Source organism: Rissa tridactyla, chromosome 1 (genome assembly GCF_028500815.1).
Source record: "Rissa tridactyla isolate bRisTri1 chromosome 1, bRisTri1.patW.cur.20221130, whole genome shotgun sequence".
NCBI classification, from domain to species: domain Eukaryota; kingdom Metazoa; phylum Chordata; class Aves; order Charadriiformes; family Laridae; genus Rissa; species Rissa tridactyla.
The window spans coordinates 123590514-123611614 of NC_071466.1; the positions used below are offsets into that span (position 1 = coordinate 123590514).

General features: G+C 38.0%; 1 long non-coding RNA gene across 1 annotated transcript; it reads right to left on the reverse strand.

Moving 5' to 3' along the window:
- Positions 1-725: 725 nt before the first annotated feature.
- Positions 726-20009, reverse strand: LOC128904103 (uncharacterized). The gene is made up of 3 exons (XR_008464403.1): positions 19924-20009; positions 1695-1788; positions 726-800 (listed from the first exon to the last, which is right to left on the reverse strand). It is a non-coding gene; the product is annotated as an uncharacterized LOC128904103 (long non-coding RNA).
- Between the last annotated feature and the right edge of the window lie 1092 nt (positions 20010-21101).

Sequence of the window (21101 nt, forward strand, 5' to 3'; positions counted from 1 at the left end):
GAGATACATACGAAGAGAAAGGTAGTGAAAATTAAAATATACCTAATATTTTTCCTCCAACAAGGAGACTAGTTCAATTACATACTAAAATCACTTAACCACTGTGCTTAGAAAATAAATGACAAGGAACATGAGAAAATTTCAGCATTTTGTCAACCGTTGAATTTGCGCTATGTTTTCCCCACTCCCCCAACCCAATATGTTATTTGTCTCCTCATTGCCTACAATAATTTAGGGGCATAAGTTGATAAGCACACTTCACATAAATAACAAGGTATTACTTTAAAAATGCATTCAAGCTCAAAGACAGATACAAATATTTGGTTCAGCAAGAAGGAAAAAACTGAATTCACATTAAGGCACATTCTTCACACAAGCTGTTAGATCTTAACAAACGCTTAACAGTGTACTAGATCAAGCCTACCCGTATGCATTTGAGCTTTCTTCAGGGAGGTGGTGGATTCACCGTCCCTGGGGGTGTTTGAAAAAAGGGTAGATGTAGTACTTAGGGACATGGTTTAGAAGTGATTTTTGTCAGGGGAGGTTAATGGTTGGACTTGATGATCTTAAAGGTCCCTTCCAACCTCAGCAATTCTATGATTCTATGATTCAGAGATTAAAAAAAAACCAAAAAAACAAAAAAAAAAAAAGGAATCCAAGTAATTTCACTGAAAACAGATAAGGTGAAGGAAGCCTGTTCTCCTGCAGAATACAGCAATACTTACTTGTCAGGTTCCGAACTTCAGTCACTTCCAACAAGTTCTCAGTTTATACAATGATGTGGCACCACTAGGGTCTTGCTGCGTTTGGAAGACAACAACATTTCATACTTAATGTAAATACTTCATACAGTCTCTAAAACTATTTCACAGAAGCTAGAGAAAGCATGGGAACAGAGTAAACCACCAGAGAGTATCAACTCCATTTCATTGCTGTGGGAAAGCGACCCACAAAACAAGTAACTTGAGCCTCAAATTCCACTGGTGTTACAATCCCCATGTTTTCAGGTTTCCTATATAGCTTCCTACATGGCAAAGGTCAGATGACCTAGTCCCAGCCGATTTCATTTAACAAGGGTGGAGCCAAGGTGGACCTTGTGGAATAGGCTCATCTACTTGGCTACAATGTATTTCAAGGTCGATTGACTGTGTTTTGCTACCAATAGAAATAACCTAAGAAGGAGCTTAACGATTAGATTTGACCCAATTAATTAGCTCCAAAAAGGTACACCAGAATCCTATTTCTCTTAGTCATTCTATAAGGAAAATTTACATTTTGTCTATGGTGAATAATTGACCTTAAAGGCAAAATTGTAATTGTGAGTTTGTCAAGTAAGAACAGATAAAGAACACAGTAATCAGAATTACTTTTCTTGACATCAGCATTATTTAGATTTGCTTTTCTGAGATCTCTGCTCTGAGACTTGGAATATTCTTGATATTCATATAGTGTAGAACTAGAGATTTAAAGAAAAATTAAACAAACAGGCACAACTATGAAATTATTAGGAAAAGTATTTCACTTAAGTTAGCAATGAGAAAAATTTCTAAAAGATGAAATAGCTATTCTAAGGAAATGGGATACCAATCTACTTACATAAATTACTAAGCTTGATCATGGGGTAGAATTAACTGAGAAAAATGGGTAAATGTGGTGCATTCTAGGCCAACTGTGCAAAAAATAATGACTCTTACCTCGTTATAGAGCCATATTTAAATGTTTTGCAGTTCTTCTGAGGTGGGGAGTATGTCATCAAACATATAAAAATCCACTTAGCTGCTGAAGTACCTGAAAAGACAGACAGTAGTTTGAATATGCCTTCACTAGAATTACATCAGCAACTGATGGAACCATGGGGTGATCTATACCTCCAAAACATAAAATTTTGTTATATGCTCTGCACCAATGAACCTTAGTTTGGATTTTCTCCCAAAAGAATAATTAATATTTGCATGAATTTCACAAGTAGTGTTTATTTCCATCTCTCATACTGCTTCTGGACTACTTCAACTACAAGAGATGACGGGAATGGAGGGCTAGGAGGAAGGGCTTCAAGAAATTCCTAGTTCAGCGCTCTCTGAAAGCCTTTCTCTCTGCCTTCTGGCCAGAACCTATAGGATAACTTTGTAGTTACTCTATTACATTGCCTAAAACAGATGCACAGTAATTACTTTGCCTTTGTACCTTGCCTAGTATGTACCTTCCAGAGCAGTAACCCAGAGCAAAAGGGGCTGGAAGGCTGCATCCGACTACCTGTGTCTTCTGCGGTGGCCCCAGGTGAACGTGATTATTCAGGCCACAGTGGTGGCCTCTGCTGTTGCATGACCTCTAGGCAACTTTCAGTGCTACAAGAGCAAAGCTGTGTTGCTTGTACTCCACCAAAGCTGGGGGAGTATGAACAGACACCTGCTGGGATATGGTAGATGCTGTTTCCAGTTTGAAAAGGAGAGGACAGATCCACAGCTGACATGTTGATTATAGAGCCTTCATTCACTGATGTTGAACTTTGGATGCTTTTACAAATTACTAAAAAATATGTAGGTCTCAGGAAAATGCAGCATAAATATTATCCAAGAAACTAAAGCCAAAGACATGGTTTCTGTGATAGAAAAATGCTATTAAAAAGTCAAATTTTATTTTTTTTTTCCAGAGAAGAACGTCAAGGAAGTTAGAAATGGCATAAGGGTCTAGACCTGATTCAAATCTGTAAAGCTTTTGTATAATGATGAACAAAGCACCTGCAGTTTCATTCTCCTTAGTGATTTAATGACTACTTGGAGAATGAACACAATTCTTTTTTTTAAGTTTCTTGGCTTCTGTCTTTAATGCAGTTAGCCGAAAAGTGAATAGGTCTGCAAAGAAAAAGCAGGTAGCTTTGATTTTGTCAAGAGAGACACCAATTTTTTTTGAGTAAGCCTTACATAAATCACAGACATACTACCTTTCTTTTTCCTTAAGAGGCCCAGTGTTGCCAATGCTGTCTGTACAGGCTTCTTAAAATTGTGCCACGTGCAGAAAACTTGGAATTATTCCACTCCAGTGCAAAACAACTGGTTTACCTAAGTTTCCTCCATATAGGCATTAGTAAAAGGATTTTAATGAGTAATCATTACTGTTTGAGACAAAACTAACATTAATCCTGCCTAACAAATATTTCTCTTTGCCTTCCAGTAATCTGAATCTTAAACACACGTTAAAAAGGTGAGAAAATCCATTTCTCTGTGTTCTTTGTGAACTCCTCTACCTTGTGTGTATTTAGAAAGGATATATTGAATTCTTTTAGTTTTAATGACATAGGTTCAAAACTAAATTTTCCCTGTAATGCTGTGATGATCTTTCTATAGAGATGTTCTATTATCTAACATAGCTTTCCATGCTGACTAATGAAGCTTGGTACATTAAAGTACAAAATGCTTTATACTGCTTTTAACATACTGTATGCTAACTGATTTCTAGAAAGTTTCGTATCTTTCTAGAATCCAAATCAAACTGTGTGGTGAACTAAACAATTTGAGGTTTGAATACCTCTTCTTTGACTGCTCTCCTTGCTGCATCAACATGCTGAGTTTATGTTCCGTAATCATCACCTGTCTCAGCATTTCTATTCATTTTCTACTGGCAAGCAAAATAAATTTAACCTGGAGATGAACAGTGAGGTGCACAGGAGACAGTGACTCCTAAAAACTATATTTAGATCAAGAGATATGAATGTCAAATTTTGATCTCCTAGTGGTCCCCTTGGAAAGTGAACATAGCAGTTTCTGTTCCATATCTGCAGTAACAGAACCTACTGGTTTGGCACACTTCGTAGTTTTCATTGTGAACTGTTCTACTTTAAATTTCTAAATGCATTAATTCAAATATTTTTTCATTCCTTTCTGAAATCTCTTTAATACTTTTTGTTACTACTTTCTATTAACAACTGACAATGCTACTTTTCCCGATCTGCAAATGTTTGCCTTACGTCAGCATTCCCACCCAAATTCCCCTATTGCGTGCTACCATAAATCTCAGTTCTTGGTGTTTAAAGGTGAAGGTGAGCATCTGTGTCCAGATTCTCCGTGGTATCTGTGTATTAATTTCCAACGGCCTTTGGTGAATGAACAGAGTTGACAAATTATATCAGGGACCGTTCAAAATCTGACCCTACAGCCTCTGACTGCAGTATTTATTTAGGTTGCATATAAACTATACGCATATAAACTCCTGGGTCCGGAAGCACTCACGACTCAGGTCAAGAACTTGTGTACACCTGGCTCTTAGACTGCAGTGGAAATGTTTACTGTTCATCTAGATCTGGAAGTTGAGGTGCTCAGAGTCTCCAAGTTCAGATACAGTCTCAAATTACTCTGGCCAAACCGATTTTGGTGTTCCTCACATTATCTGTTCTTTCTCCTTCTCTTCAGATACAAGGAGGAGATGTATTTCTTTCACATCATTTCTTCATTGGTAAACAAGCCAGGATAAATTAAAGCTCCTTTCTTCAAGTCAGTAAAACCCATGCCTTTGGTTTCAGTGAAAAATACAGATCCTAAAAACCAGGAACAAGCGTTCCTTGTGTATAGTATAATTTCATTTCCCTTTTGAAGCTTTACAAGGCAATAATAAAAAAAGCAAAGGCATAAAACACAGTACCTGAGGCACAGGCGACTTTTGAGCCTGTAGCATATTATAGGTATGAAATTAACATTTCAAACAAGTAAAATATACATAATGTGAAATGTTCCAGTATGCTTTTCACATCCAATTGTCCAGAATACCTCGCAATCTGCCAAAGGCCAGAAAAGTGTGACCTTCCCTTTAAGACTGTCTGGACAAAAAGGAGAAGAAAGAAAACAAAAAGGAAAAAAAAAAAAAAAAAGAAAAAATCTAAGAGAAGGAACTTTTCTACTACCTTAGTTTTACAAATCTGCAATTCCTTCTGGTGTCCATAAGGTAGTGTAACAAAAGAAGCAGCTGAAACAGGTAGAGCTGGACTGGTCTTCCAATCCAGACTGGAAGACAACCCTCTCACTGAAGTACATCAGAGCTCACAGAATGTATAAGATACAGACAAAATAATTATATATTTACAAGTTAATTTGACACGTTAGCATTATTTACCTATCTGGTCTCATGTTCAGTACTTAAACTATTCTTGGGGGAACACATAATGCAATGAATGGTTGGTTGGATGACTGACTACATAACTTAGACAAAAGTCTGAGCAATTTGTATAGAACAAAGATATAGAACAGTACATTCTCCCTAAAGGAGACATAGAAACTAACTGTTGCTTCTCAGGTTAATAGCTTTTGATTTCACCTTAAAAGGTTAACATCAGCTGTTTTAGTGTATTTTATATGTGCATATCAATATTTTCCTCTCCAGTTTCCAAGTGGGAGTGCAACATGTTTCATTATAGCCTTAGATCAAGAGCGCTGATTCTAATAATGGTTCTCAATGCAAATTTCCCAAGCAAACAGAAGCAAACCAGCCCTGTCTGCTTTGAATGAGCTGCAGGTAGCAAAAACACGTAAATGAGAAAAATAAACCAGAAGGAAATACTTTCAGATAATTCTCATTGTCCAAAAGCTTTAAATTGTTTGAATCCTTAAAAGTAAGCTAGTTAATGTAAACCCAGGTTGCATCACTGAATCTGCAGTAGTGACGTGGACCCACATCATTTCAGAGCCTCAGTCATGGTTTACATTGGCACTGTCTCTAACTTCACAAGTGTGAGAGAAGCGTATCTTTCTTAGGGCAATGAATGTCACTGAAAGGAATTTTTCCTTTTGGCTCTTATTCCTGGATGACACTATGCCAGCACAAAGCATAAACCTTGGAAATAGTTTTGTTTGCCTTTTGTGGGTGTGGATGAGTTATGCTAACATGGGCTACACACAGGGCAGCTGTATGTAGATGTTTCCTTGCTATGTTCACAGTGAGGAGTAGGAAGAGAGATTTGTAGCACAAGAAGTTATCTTATGAGGTTCCTTAAAATACATTTTTTTCTTTCTGGTCTTTCAAGTGATCAAATCTTTCTTGGCTGCTAGGCTTCACAGATGCACAAACATCTACCTTGAATCCAGCCAGCTACATACAGCAGTTCTGTCCATCTCAAAAAGAGCTTTCTGAAAACCTGTCAGACATTGGAAAGGAAGGGATGTTGTATTAATGAGAAATTACATCTAGCTTGCTTGAGTTATTTTTCTGTTTGTTTTGTTGAAAGCAGCATTGTCTTTTTTTATTGTGATTTCAAGAACAGCATCTACACATGCAAGCCTTTCTCTATGTAACCCAGGACTGGTCATAACATTTTGCATCCTTCACCCCAGCTACAGTCAAATATACAGCCAGATAGGGGCTTTCACAGCCCAGTCATACTGAGGACAGTGGTGAACAGGTTTAATTTGAAGAACTTGGTTGTGAACACCACAACTTTAACTGTTGAGACCCTGAAAGTAGTATGGATGTGCCTTAACCTCAGCAGATTACATTACCGTAGGAAAAAAACAACCAACCAAATGGGCAGTTCCTCGTTCTTTCTGCACCAAAATTTGGGGATGATTAGTACCTTAGTTCATGCACCTACCTTGTTCTCGAAGAATATCTAATTCCCTGGTCTTTTCGCCTTTTATCTAAGCATGCAAAAGTTCCCTTGCCTCTAATAAAAATAGCCCTGAAATCACAGAGGGGAAAAGCCATCGCTTACACTCTTTCCCATAAATTCCCACTTCAGCTCCTTCTATGCTTTATGAGTCATCATTGCTTATTATTTCAGCTGCCCTACAGCTCCTGGAAATCATGCAAAAAACTTCCCAAAGTTACACTTAGGTCATTTGCTGATATCATAGACACTTTAACAACCACTTCAAGCAGCCATTCGCTTGACCTAATGTGCATATCAAAATAAAAACGGCTACCTGTGATTAATGGGGGGGAGGAAGTTTTTTTAAATTAAAAAGCAATGTTTTCTATTAGGAAATTTCACTAAATATGTAATATTTAGTAGCAACCACACTACAACTGAAAGGCAAGACAAAATGGATCATGGCACTAGCACAGCCTTCACTTTATTTATATCACTAAGATGACAATTGACAGGAGCACCCAAGGTCTGCAACAATTTAAATGCCTGGCACCACTCACCCCTGTGACAGCAAAATGGGATCTCCTTCCTATGATTTTAGGGGAACACAATCACTCTCAAAACATGGCAGCCTGTGGTACAGTACTGAAAGTCTTAAGACCAGGTAGCACTGAACTCAACTGACAATGGAGGAGGACAAGTCTCATTAGATAATTGCGTAACACATCTGACCACAACAAGGATTCCCCGGGCTCCTTCAAAAAAGGAAACTCAGGTTCCAACCTGAAGCAACTATTTATAGAGATAGGCCGGGAACTAGTTCTTTTTAACCCAGAGTCCATTTTAACAACTTTAAAGCTAGAGATGACTGCTCTGTTGAATCACATTCCAGGAGGAAAAACCCTTGTTCATGATAAAATAAGAAATATGTAAAAAAGTACGTAAAACCCAACAAACTTTATAGTGTCTCATCTTAACGGAGAGAGAGAGAGAGGGCAAGAGGCTGCAGATATATAAAAGGGCAAGACAACTTCCAAAAATACATTGCATTGCTACAAACCTACTTTATTCAGGGTACTCCTGTCAATGCACACTGTTTTGCAAACCACCATAAACTAGACATGCAGAGCTATAAAGCAGACGTTTAGCATGTTTCTGCAGACTTTTAACTTTATGAGCTGTGATGCTGAGATTGGAGTTTGAGACCCAAACTGTGGCTTAGGATATGGTGTGTACTACAGAACTTCTGCCCTGTAAGATACCTCATTTAGGAAATGTGGACTCTGTGGCCACCTGACTTTTAAAGTCTCTAAGTTCCCATCTCAACCTCTATGTCGGGTTTAATTTCTTAGTTTCAGAACAAACAGTCCTAGGCAGCCCCAAACACTCAACTATCACAGAGTTTTGGTTGCAGCTGCCATTTTTAATAATCAGTGGCAAGAATGAATTTGCTTCTGTTGTTGGGGTGTTTAGGAGACATACTTCCAAGGTGTTTCTTTGTTGTTGTGACATTTTGGAGCTTCTTTTAAAATTGAATTCAGGGGCTCCTGAGGTAATAACCTGAGAATCAGCACAGCTGGACCTTTGAGTGCAGGTAACTTAACCAGGCATTGTAAAAAAAGTAACAAAATTAAGAGAGCTGACAACACTTTTCCTTGTGTGGCAGGCAGGAATCCACTTTTTTCCCCCAAAATCACATACGATTCCTTACCCTGAGAAAGTGTGATATAATGTCTTCTACTAGATAAGGAACAATGTTTCAGATGTTGCTCTTTCCTTCCTCTTTCTACACAAACAAATAGCCAGGGTTTCTTCCAATTAACTAGTGTTCCTTGCAGTGGACAGTATGATCTGGTCCTTAGTCAGATTTTTAAATTGGGAAAACCAGAACTATGGAGTCACTGTCCGGCAAAGGATGATTCAGGGGGATTTTTTTTTTTTTTTTAATATTTTTTAAATTTTTTTTTTAAATCCCTTGAGTTTAGGACAAAGAAGAAATATTACAAGGGTGGAGAGAGAGAGAGTAGGATGGACTTCAGAACCTCCCTAAAATGAAATACAGTTGCTGGGCTGTTGCTAAACAGCTGCTGTATTATAGGCTGGAATGGCATTTAAGTAATCAAAACCTTTAATCTATTCTTTTTATTACACTGATGGAATTAATTCAGATGGAAAACTTTAATTATCAAGGCATTTTTATTACTGATGCTGATTGAAGTATATTTTTAAAATGAAGAAAGTAAAACTTGAAAAACTGTAAATGCTGAATTAAAATTGAAGTGGCAGTCTAAAATAAAATGTATCTACACCGTTTTAGTACAGTAAATATTATTATTCATAAACAAGTGACGATGTAAGACACTAGGTTCTTTCACTAATTAAAACGGAACACAGCTTAGAAACCAACCTTTGAAACTCCATCCCAGCTTGACTGTTATGTTTTACAGAGGTAGTGATAAAATACTCCTGCTGTTTGACTTGCTTTCTATTCTGTTACAGATGCAGTTTGCTCTGGAGGTTTTCAGATTAGGAGCAGCCTAACTTCTCCCTGATCCCAGAAGTGCTGTGGAAAAAGTGTAAAGTTGTTAAACTTGAATGTTCCAGGAGATAGAAATAACAGGCCCTACGAGCAAAAACTTGTTGCTCAACAAGAAAGAACTCATGCCCTTATACGGTGCTGCAAGTAACTTCTTTTTCAAGAAGGTAAAGCTTTTCATATTGCCAAGTGACGTGCTCATTCTCATGGCTAGGAACTGTCTGGAAAAAAACAAAAAATCCGGGCTCAGAGTAGTAATAGCGTTGTTGCTTCCTGTTCCTGTAAATGTTAAGGAGGAGCCAAAACATACTCATTCACAAAAAAAAAAAAAAAGGAATAGAAATATGCAACACATGGGAATTAACCACATTGCAGGACAATTCCAAACCCTTAAAAGTTTCAGAAATTACACAGCTGTCTACATAAATGGAAGTTTTATTTTTATATGTTCAGGATGAATCATTAAGAGTCGGAATAGATACAGGGTTACTTATAATACACTAGTATGGATTATAATGGAAGGACTCAAGAAGGAACAGGATTACTGTAAACCCTTAATTTCTCCTCTCTTCACCCATTATTCTCCAGGAGCTCTTAAAACCATAAATACTGGTCAAATGTGTTCAATTACATTCTTTTATTAAATGTTCACATAGTATCATAAGCATATATACCACTTCACTATATTTAGAACCAGATGATGATCAAGACCCTGCACATCAATAAAAATGGAATAATATGGCCTAAAGTGTATAAAAACATGACAATATCTATAAAAACGCTTAAATGTCTCCCAGTCCTCAAAACCTTACAGCCAAAGTGACAGCACATTTACTGATTGCAAAGGAGTTAAAGTGCTGATAGGTAGGTACTCAGTGACTTCTTCACGCTGTCTCTTCACTCACAAGCACTAGAGACTTGTACAGCACACATATTTCGAAGGATTAATCTACTTTCAACTTCTTTGTTACAATTCAGAAAGCTAAATTTATGAGCCCAACTCTCCGGCTCACTTGAAAGAAATAGGCACCCAACTTAACTGTCAAAATTAAGCATGAAATTACATCCTTACACGGCTGCTACCAATTATATTCTAATAAAATTAGCTTTTAGCTAGGCACATCAATACTGGCATACAAAGCACTTCTGCCCATAGGTCACTAGCTCCAATCTGTACAAGTTTGAAAGAAAAAGCTGCTGCATGTAAAAGTGGTGGTCAGTGTTCAGTTTCAAGTGAGCGGTGGTTGCTATGACAATGCTGCCACGACATTTTGCATAACCTTAGAAAAGAGTCCAAGGACTGAATAAATACTGACATCAAGTTCTTCACTTTCCCAAGTAAGCGGTCCCCAAAGGTCGGGGAGAAGTCTGACTTGTGGAACAGTCTCAAGTAAATGCAACTGCTTTGCAACTGTCTGTTATATCTCCTCTGTGGATAACCAGAGGTTGAATTTCAGCATCCAAGTCTGTCAGCAGCATTAAAAATTATACTGCAGTAAAACAAGAAGCAGCCCTTTGTAAGCAGCTTCATGAAGAGCGCTAAAGACTAAACACAGATCTTAAAATGCCTTGATGTTTATCTTGTTAGCTTAAGAAGGACATGCATTGATGCTTCAAGTTCCCATCCCCTTTGTGTGAGTGCATAGGAAACATGAGTTCTCTCCTGCTGTCATTTTGATGCCAGCTACAGAATTAAAAAAACACCAAGACAGGGGGTGGGGTGGGGGGGGAAGGGAAGGAAAGGAAAGGAAGGTTTGCCGTTAATATGATTCTTGTATACAAACACGTACCTCTCTTCCTGCTTAAATTTGGAAGGAAGTCCTTTTATATACAGCATACTTCCTTACAGCATTCCCAAAGAAGAGACAAAGAGCCGTTTTTATTGGAAAAGGATTAGTTGTGTTTTCCAGGTCCTATTACACTTAAGATGACACTGGAGCAGTAAGTAAAGCCTGGAAAGAAGCAAGGACTTTAGCAACAGAAATGGCTGTTGCAACGTTGCAGTTGGATTGGGTTTAGTGGTACAGGCTGCAAAGTTCATTCTCTCACCTCTCAGTCACACAAGGACAGACAGACTTTGTTTGACTGAATGACCAGGAGAGACTGGCAATGCTCCCTTCACTGTAAATCACATTGACATATAAATCTTTAACAGGAACTATCTAGCAAAAAGCTAGAACTATGTTCACCACATGTTCCCAATTTTCTTGTTTCCTCTAGATGTTAATCCGGCAAACACATCGATGATTACCTGCATGTGAGTGGCCCAGCCTAGGCTTACGCACATAGTTGTAGTATATCATGTAAAATTGTTCTATAATGTTAGCTTGTAACACCCACTCACGACTTACTATAAATAACCTAACAGAAAGGACTCAATAGGGGTTCCTAACTCCTATTTGTAAAGGAAATTTGTGGCCCTAAAAGTTTAAGTCACTCTTGAAAACTAACCACGGGCATTTTTCAAAATCTGAGTCAAGGTCTTAATGAAGCCACATTGCCAGAGATTGACAAAATTCTTTAGAACATTAACGTACCATGACTACAATCTTTATTAGGGGTACAGAACACGTAAGTGGTTAAAGAAACCATAAGATTTCCACAGCTGTCACAGATTTTAAGTTTTTCAGAGTCTGCAAAATACTACATATATATAATTTCTATAGATTTTAAAATATGAGCTATAGTTATATTCAGTGTATTTTGCCACTATTGCCACTTTCTGTCATTCAAGATCACAAGTCATTCACCTTTACCGAGTCCTAGATTTCCAAATGTATTAAAATTAAGAGCTTTTAAGTATTTGCCTGCTGAGCTGTATATACCTATCCTGAAAATGATGCATCCCTGATTAAATATTTTCTAGCAGGCAGAAGTTTGACCCAAATACTTAATGGCCCAATTCATGGACAAAACCATGCAGAAGCTCATTCCAAAAGCACATAAATAAATAATAGAAATAAAATGCAAGCAGAAAAACATGCTTGGGCATTGAAAGTATGCTTTGAACCGAACTCTTGGTAGAATAAAAATATGTTCCTATTCCGCTGCTACAGTTTCCTGCTTCTGAAAATAATTCCTCCATCCGTTAATGGTCTATGTAATGTAAACATCCCAGGATCTGGAGCCCATTTGAAAGTAGACTGTACATATGGCAGTCAAAAACTTATACCAAAAGTATAAGTTATAGTGGTAAATGTCCCCAAAAGAGGAAGAGAGAGAACGGACTATCAATCCCATTCCTGCTGCTGGTTTATACAGATTCTTACTCAATTTAACAAAGGGTATGAGCTCACGTGTAGAGACAGTCTGTTAATAATACAAACAGCAATAACACAGAAAATAAACTATTACAAATGGCTTGCTAAAGCAATATAATCTGTTAAATTAATATATTTATAAATACCCAAGTAAAATGTATTCTTTAGTACAATGCACCTCCTTTTAACTGAACAAAGTTCATGGTTTATGCTGTGCTTGCCACAATTCTTCTTGCAAATTGGTTACTCATCTGATAGAAAAAGTTCTTTGGAAGAGTTTATAGAGGATAATTATTTGTTACTAGTGAAACTTCACGTCAGTTGCCCTCAATATTTCCACCTACACATGGAGATTCTGGATGTTAGTCTTTAAATTAAATGTAACATAGTTGAAATGAAAAGGAAAAAAAACCCAAGATAAAAAGAATGCAGTGTCTACTCTGTTTCTTCCCCTGAGTGTAGTTGTTTCAAACATTTTGTGTAGCTGTCCTAGGAGGTTTTTATGGCTTATGGCAAAAAAACCCCAAAACCAAACCAAAACACTTCCAACTACATGCAAGACTAGGTGCTTAAGAAAAGATTTTCTGCAAATGCTAGCAGCTTCTCAGTTGCAAATGCCCACTTTCATCACAGAAGATAACTGGGGGATGGCCAGCATCATCCAAAGCAAATTCACAAAAAATGCACACGCACAGAAAAGAAAAATATAAAATTAGGTCTCACATCTCAAAAGATGTGAATACACAAATATCTGGTAGAGAACTTAAACGAAATAAAGACCAACATTCTCTCCCAAGATGGAAAAACAGCGTGTTATATATATCTATAACAAAGACTACTGACCAATGCATTTTTCTTGCTGCAGGACAAAGATGCACTGAGTTTGTTGTGCACTGAGTGCCTGTTACCATTAGCAGAAGTGCTGATCTTTTGTTAGTAATCAGATTAAGAGGCTGCTTCTTTGAAAGCTTTCATTAAATGTCATACAGACGTGACACATATCCACTGACAGAGCTCTATACATGTAGACGTTGTGCTGCATTACAGAAGCTACTTTTGCTCTGAGATTCCTAATGGCTAACTCTTTTGGTCTTTTTACCTTAAGAACTTGGTAGCTTTGGCCTATTTCTCTTAAGCCTCTTCAGTGTGGGTCATTGGTGAGTGGGTTGCATTTACTTACTGCAAAATTTCTTGCACACTCATGATAATGCCAAGTAAGTAAACAATCTAGCAACTGCTCAGGAAAACAAGCCTTTGAAGGTGAGAAGTCCTGAATGAATAATAAATCCAGGCAGACCGTCTCTCAAATTAGCAGAACACCCCAAAGGATTGTTTGCCGAGCAATGCCAAACTTTTCAACGAACTTCTAACTGTTTACAAAGAAAAACAGTTGCAGGTTTTCTTACTAAACACTTGTAGAGAAGCTCCAACTGCTCATATAGGGAAAGAATAGTTCCATATACTGAATTCATAAATTTAAACAGGACATTTTTGTATGCAAAAAGTTAGTGCATAATGAAATGACCATATGGTATGAAAGCACTGGGATGTGGGGTGAAGGGAAAATAGCGACTTTGCTATCAAATAATGAATAAGCTGTTTAAAATGAAAAATCTGCCATGGATGTACTCTCTTAATCTGTATTTTGAACAACAGCCAAATTCAGACTTGATACTGAAGCAGGATTTGAAACAATAGGAGTTGTTTCAGGTCTGCCAGGGCCAAGCTCTTAGACTATCATTACTAGATTTGGGGTTAGATGATAAATAATTTTTTTTTTTTTTTTTAAATTTTCTGCTCTCTGAATCTGACTGAAAGATCCATAAAATATGCCTCTTTTACTCTGGTTCCATCCCAAATTTAAATTTCTGCATATAGTTTAAAATCTAAATCATGCTGAATTTTAAGGAACCAAAACTTGTATAGGATTCTCTCATCCTGTCCCACTAGTCTCATAAAGCAAAAGGTGCTTAGCATTTTAACACCTTTACTTCTTGTTACAGTATTCTCCAACTTCAAGCAGGTTGTGCTTAATAAAAGGAAAGCAAAGACAACTGCTGCACAAGGTTTGTTAGTTATGTTACAAATGCTACATTTTATCACAAAGTATTTTTAAATGAAAATTTAAATCTCTAAGAAGTTTTAGCAGCTGTACTTTTGAACGTTTAGTCTGATTGTTCAACCAAAACCATCTTTGTCATATTTCCTTTCTGTGAGCAGAACAATTGCAGGACTGGAATAAAAACTGGCAAAGGAAAATGATTAGCGGTGGATGTTCCTGCTACTCTTGCTTAGGGGCTGTCCCCGTCACATTTGAATAAGCCTTCTAAAACTTGATGATTGCTTTTTTGTAGCAAAGGAAGTGATCGAATTAACCACAGACCATTTGTTTCTCCTGTTGTTAACTCATTTCATTTCTTACTGATGTCTAAATATACTGTAGGGTTGGGTTTTTTTCTTTACTTGTTAGAGATTATTGTCTGACTGCCTAAGTAGGTATTCTACCATTACAATTATAAATGCAAAACCAAAATTTTTCTTCCTAAATCATCTCGTATTTCAGACACTCAACTTGAAACGTCTCGGCAAAATAGGTAATTCAGCACTTCTATCAGGCCCTTCGGAGGAACAAAGGCAGACAACCAAAAAGTGAAACACCAAAATAATCGGATCATCTTTGAGAAAAAAAAAAACCCAAGCTGAAAGAGTAGGTACTTTTAAGAGGAGGTTAAAAATCAATAGCAAATTATGTTCTGGAAAGTAAAAGTGTAACGCAACAGAGGCTCAGTCAACAGCACAACTGCCTGTGAAACAGGAGGAAAGAAAACTAATTTAAATAAACGACATGGCTATCCTTCAGAGAAGCAGCTTGTGTAAGTGTCTCCACTGCATTTAAGAAACATCATGACCTTTGATTTTCTTTAGTCCAGTTCCTGTTGATGTATCTTATGACTTGGTTACTTATCAGTTCAGAGGAAAAGAGAAGTCCCTTTAAAATTCTTTACTCTCTGCCCAAATTTTGTGCTCAAGCACAGAGGAACAGATTACTTTTCTGACTGTTTGCCCTCTTTTCAGAATGGATGGGTTGGAAGAGGACAGTAAGAGACAGCTTAATTTCACTTCTGCTGCCCATTCAGATTAAGTGAGACAATGCAGAGGTTGAGAACAGCAGTAAAGGTTACAGTTGAAATAAGAGGCAAATTACTACTACCAGGCAGCAGGAAGGAAACAAGAGGAATTCTGAGTCACAGGTGTGTCTGAGTCAGTGTTTCTTGTGACGACAACTGAGAGAGGTGGTAAAATTATGCATTTCCCTTTGCTTGGGCTATGATTTCAAAACACAGCCAGTCCTGAACCTACATCAGCATTACGATGTCTCTCCCCCAGCTGCCGCGGGAAGGCTTGGAAGCACTAGGACTGCATTCCAAATACTTTACAAATGTGTAGGATAAAAGAGCAAACAACCTCCCTCCTCCGAGCCCTATATTCAACATTTAAAATTCAGTGGAAGGAAAACTTCATGTTAATATTATTTATGAACAACAACCCATGGTTACAGTTTCCTGTTGTATACAGACCCATCCCATTTTCACTGCTTTTGCATCTCAAATGACTTCCCAATTACTGCCTCACACCCAACGTTGCTCTTAAATTCTAAATTTCAATCACAAAAGCACGTGTGCTTCTTTCGCAGAGATAATTACCACATGCATTGCAGCGTCAGTTCTCTCTGAAGGGAACCACCTATAAATTTGGGAAGCTTGTTGAACTGAGTCATTTCCACTGCTGGTATGCACTACTTATAGCACAGCCTTATTTTCTGGCTGCAGCTGAAAGCGGATTTTTAAATATTACTGTGAGGGATTCTTGTAGTCTTTTGTAAAGGACAGGATTACAAGAACTACACCTTCCTCTCAGAAGCTGGAGACTAACAAAAGGGTTCTCCTAGAACAGTAAAAGCAAGGTGATTACAACCTTATACCCTGTTTCCTGCATACACAGAGTTAAATTGTTCACATTACAATAGAGATGCTCTGCGTTTTAATAGTCAGAACCTTCTGAAAAATTAAGGAACATTTTCTTGTTACTAGTGACCTCCACTTAGTTCAAATTTGATCTGGAAGTATTATACATATAAATATTCAAAAAGCTTTTACAGCTTCTTCTAAAGCCTCACATGAGGGAAGAAAAGTTTCAGGCCACTCATTACAGAGGATTTCTGCCATCAAAGGGGCATGAACCCATTTTGAATATCAGATTATTTCAGGTCATTTGGGATCCACCTTAGATTGACAAGTAGCCAAGGACATTCTCAATACTTGGTGACTATCAAGCAGAATAACTTTGACCTTCCCCTTTTCCTCTGTCCGATAATGTACCAGACAGCCTAAGTATTATCCACTCTCAAGGTAGGGAAGTGCCTCTTAAAGTTACTGGAGCTGTTTCCTAAAGGGAACGGCACCTTTTAAAGAAAAAAAAAAATTATTAATTGTTTGCTGCATGCTCTTTTTTTTTTTTTTGAAGGACAGCCACATGAACACACAGCAAATACATGTGGAACAAATGAAGATAAAAGATCTGCTCCTGGATTTGGGCCTGATGCCAAAACAAAGCATCGGAACTTGAGCTGAGGATCTGAGAACAATGCAGGAGCAGAGATGTCCAGTACATTAGTATTATGTGCTCACCCTACAAGGAACAGCACTTCATTCTTAAAAGTAATGCTACTTCCATACTGAAGAATGATAGTTAACCAGAACACTCAAACCCACTTTTGACCTGCTATATGTCATATAGTCTGACCAAAAAAATTATTTCAGAGGCACACGAGCCATCTGACTACATACAGTAAGATATTAAATACGGATATCATAAAAATCATACTGGAACTACTGTGGAAAAGAACTCTATGGACAAGAAAGCAGCAAGTGCTGATGAGCTGAGCTGTACCAGTAACTATTAGTGATTTATTACAAAACAGCTGCATTGGGATATTTAAACTACTATTTTTATTTTTTTTTCCCCATTGCTAGCTGTCTGTTACTAGTTGGAAAGAGACTCTCAGTTCTACTTGCCTGCTTGGCATTTAGCACCGTTCTCCACCCACACAGATTACTCAAAATGGCACCCACACTGGAAATTTTATGCTTTTCAACTTCTATTTTCCATCTGTATCAAATTCCACAACATTCCACCTGCAATTCCAGAAGTCAGCTAAATTTGTTGTCTTCATGCCTGCTCTGCTGTTCACGCTCACTCTCCTTTCTCTTCTCTTTCTTTCTGTTAAGCAAGTCGGGCAGTTTAAACTCTAGCATACCCCACGTAGGTTTAAAGTTAAACAGATTGCATCCATGCAATATTTAAAGTAGCAAATAAAGAGAGCAAAAACGACTGAAAAAGTGAACGTTGGCTAGCTCCTGCATTCAGCTTTTACTGAAGTTGAGATTTCATGAGGTAGGTGTCCCAAAGCACTTCAAAATGTTTATAGCTGTGGAACAAGCATTGCAGAATTCCTCTAATCTGGCAATGCACTTTATCCTTATCTATGTGTCATAAAAAAAAATAAATAATAATTGAAAACAAAGACAGCACTTCAGTTTGGTACGCATACTGCAAGAAAAAGCAGCTTTCTCAGGACCATCTTCTGTTCTATTCCCTCACCAACTGGCAGAGACAATGCTGCCAAACAACAAAACTGAGCATCTCCCTCATTCCCCGCTGTCTGCCTGTATTTGGTGCCCACTCCTGTCAGGGATAACATCTCCCATGAATACGCCTTCCAGGGGCACGCAGTTGAAAGCACACCCACGCAGTTACCAATCCAGGGGCTGCTTCCCTCTGCACACAAGTCAGCCGCCCACGCACCAGCCTTTGTTACAGAGCAGCAGTGCCAAGGACAGTAACTTAGGAAACCTCTTGCCAGCCCAGAGGGGAGGCAGAAAAGGCTCTCTTGGAAGCAAACTTTGTCACAGCTAAGTGAATAGAAGGCACTAATGTTTTGCAAAAGTGTAGGAACAGAAACACAACAGACTGGTAACAGGACGACTATGTGTCCAGGCTTTCTACATTTTCATTTATCAGCTATGGTTTGTTCAAAAATCCATCACCCATAAAATAAACAGATTAATTTTGAAATGAGCACAGAAGCTTTGTTCCAGGAAATACTGAACTCATGCTGGTGGAGGATTGCAGAGTTTTAGAGGAACAGTTCCCTGGAGCATTTCTCAATGGACAAGGCTTTGGAGGGGGACACAATGCAGAACTGCAGACACAAACAGATGTGAGAGCCCTTTTATGTTGCTGTTTTTCAAAAAGACATAGGGTTACAAGCAAACTGTCCAGTGACAGCAGCAAGTAAAAATACACAAGACAAGCACCCCAGCTCAGGTAACCTATTTACAAGCTCTTTCCAAGACATGCAACCAGGAAATGGAGAGAGACCTGTTTGAAAATAGCTTAGAAATAGCACAACTGTACTATCCATTTCTATTAATAACCACACATGTTAATATGGTTACATTTTTTGAATTTCAATAGGCCTTGCCTTCAACATGAAGGTAATTAATTTCTAACTTCAGTTTCTGGACTCCAAAAGACATTTTGCTGTTACAGTTTGTATTCATGCTTATAGCATTTCTTTCCAATGCCTAAGTGCCTAGTGAACAGGCTCATAGCCCAGAAAGAAAGTGGTGCATCCAGTCTCACACAATAACAAGGAACCATCTCATCACAATCCACAGTGGCCATGCTCTCATTACCCGTTCCAGCAGACTTCTATGGTTACAGATAGTTCTGTATGATGCAACGCCTCAGCCATGTAACACTCTCAATTGTGTGAAAATATCTTCCACAAAGGTGAAAGAGGCCTTTCAGTGCCTTTGAAGTTGAAACATTTGCATTAGCACTAGGAAATAATGAACAGAAGGATATGCCCACTTAAGAGACCCACGTATTTTGGAAACTCTGACTTTGCACAAAAGGAAAGCAGTGAGTGCTGGGCACTGAGAAGGTTCCCAGGATGTTACAGCAAACATCTTTTGCAGATTAGATTTCCACACGAGTTCCCCCGGATAGCCAGTTGTCCAATACCAAAATGATCTGAAATAATCAGAGACAGCAAGTTTGTGCACAGGGAAGTTCTCACACCATTGCTGACCACCATTGCTTGTCAGTCCACTACTAGCATGCATTCTAGCAGCTGCAAGCCCCCAGCAGTGCTATACCCAAGAAAGGTGCTTCAGATGAACACTCTGTAGAAAAGTGAGTTCAGTTCTCCTGTTCATTCTTCTTTTCCATTAGACATACTCCTATGGAATCCAAAGTCCCATGAAGACACAGAGCCAAGCCCATCCACAGAGATGCCCTTAGCCATAGTCAAATCTCTTGCTTCCTATTCAACAATATCACTACAGTAACTCCTATTCAGCATGTGTATAATTTCATAACCTAGTTCAGTGAACAGAGAGCTCAGCACTTTGGGCTGCGACTGACACAGGAGATAGCGGGGCTAGGCAAGAAGATGATGACAGATAGAGAGAGTAGAAGTAAAATCTTACCCAGAACGTTTCTCCAGGAAACATCAGTAGGAACGTGGCAGGGACCATTCCAACTCTCTAATCTGTTTTTTGGCCGTGAAATTTCTTTTTGTCACCTTTGAAAGAAACAGGACTAATAGAAGCTCAATATGGTACATAACTATCTTTTCTATGTTATTTGTCCTTCCAAACTTCCCAGTTACCAATATGCAAGGTTAAGGGAAAAGAGTTCATGAATCTGTGTGGGCAGTAGGAGCTAAGATTACAACCAAACTACTGTATTTGCTTTTCTGTGACACAGACAATATCACTATCACGCTGTAAGCAAAGGCCTCTGGAGAGCTGAGAAGAAAAGGGCATAGAAGAAAAAAAGAGCAGTGACAGAAAAAAAGGGCAGACCTTTCTTCTATGCCTTTTCCATTACTGCAAAGTGGATTTTGAATTTTATTGAAGATCTCTTCTAAATAGTTTAATTCTTTATTGGTGAGTCTAACAGATTTTTTTTTTCCTCAAAATAAACAGTAAGAACCTCTGTTATTTTTTTTAAAAGGTTCTCTTTGATAGGAAATTACTTACCCCTTCTCCCTTGGGTAGTCATGTAAAACAGGTTTTACTAAAATAACATGCAAGACAAACTAAGGATGCTGGTGGGAATTTGACAGAGACTCGAGACTTCGTTAACTACACAGTTTAAAAACATATGGGGAAATTAGATGTCACTTTGACTGAACAAAGTATTTTCTAATCTGTGTAAAAACTAGTCATGATCCTCTAATCACTGAAGTCTTCATGGAGAAGACTGGGCAAATATAGGAATACAGTACCCTCCAGATACAAGTAAACATCCTCAGCTTAAAAACAAAATGTAAAATTCTGCATAGTGATGATTTCCATTCTTACCTGATTTGTATATTTGTAAAACTCATCTCTCAGCATTTCAAAAGGTTTCAATGATTTGATGTTATTTCTGATAAGTAAGTTTTTTTTTTTAATTTAGTTTTAATGATAAATTCATAGACTTGAGCTCTCCCAGTCATCATGCCAGTATAACGTAGAGCGCAGACGGAATGTAGGGCACTGCCACTATGAGTTTTTACAAATACACAGCTTTCATGTCATGGTTTAAGTCATTTTCTCTTTACTGTGAGTTATCACACCACTAGTCATCATTGGCCTAGACTTTTTCCCAATTAATTTCT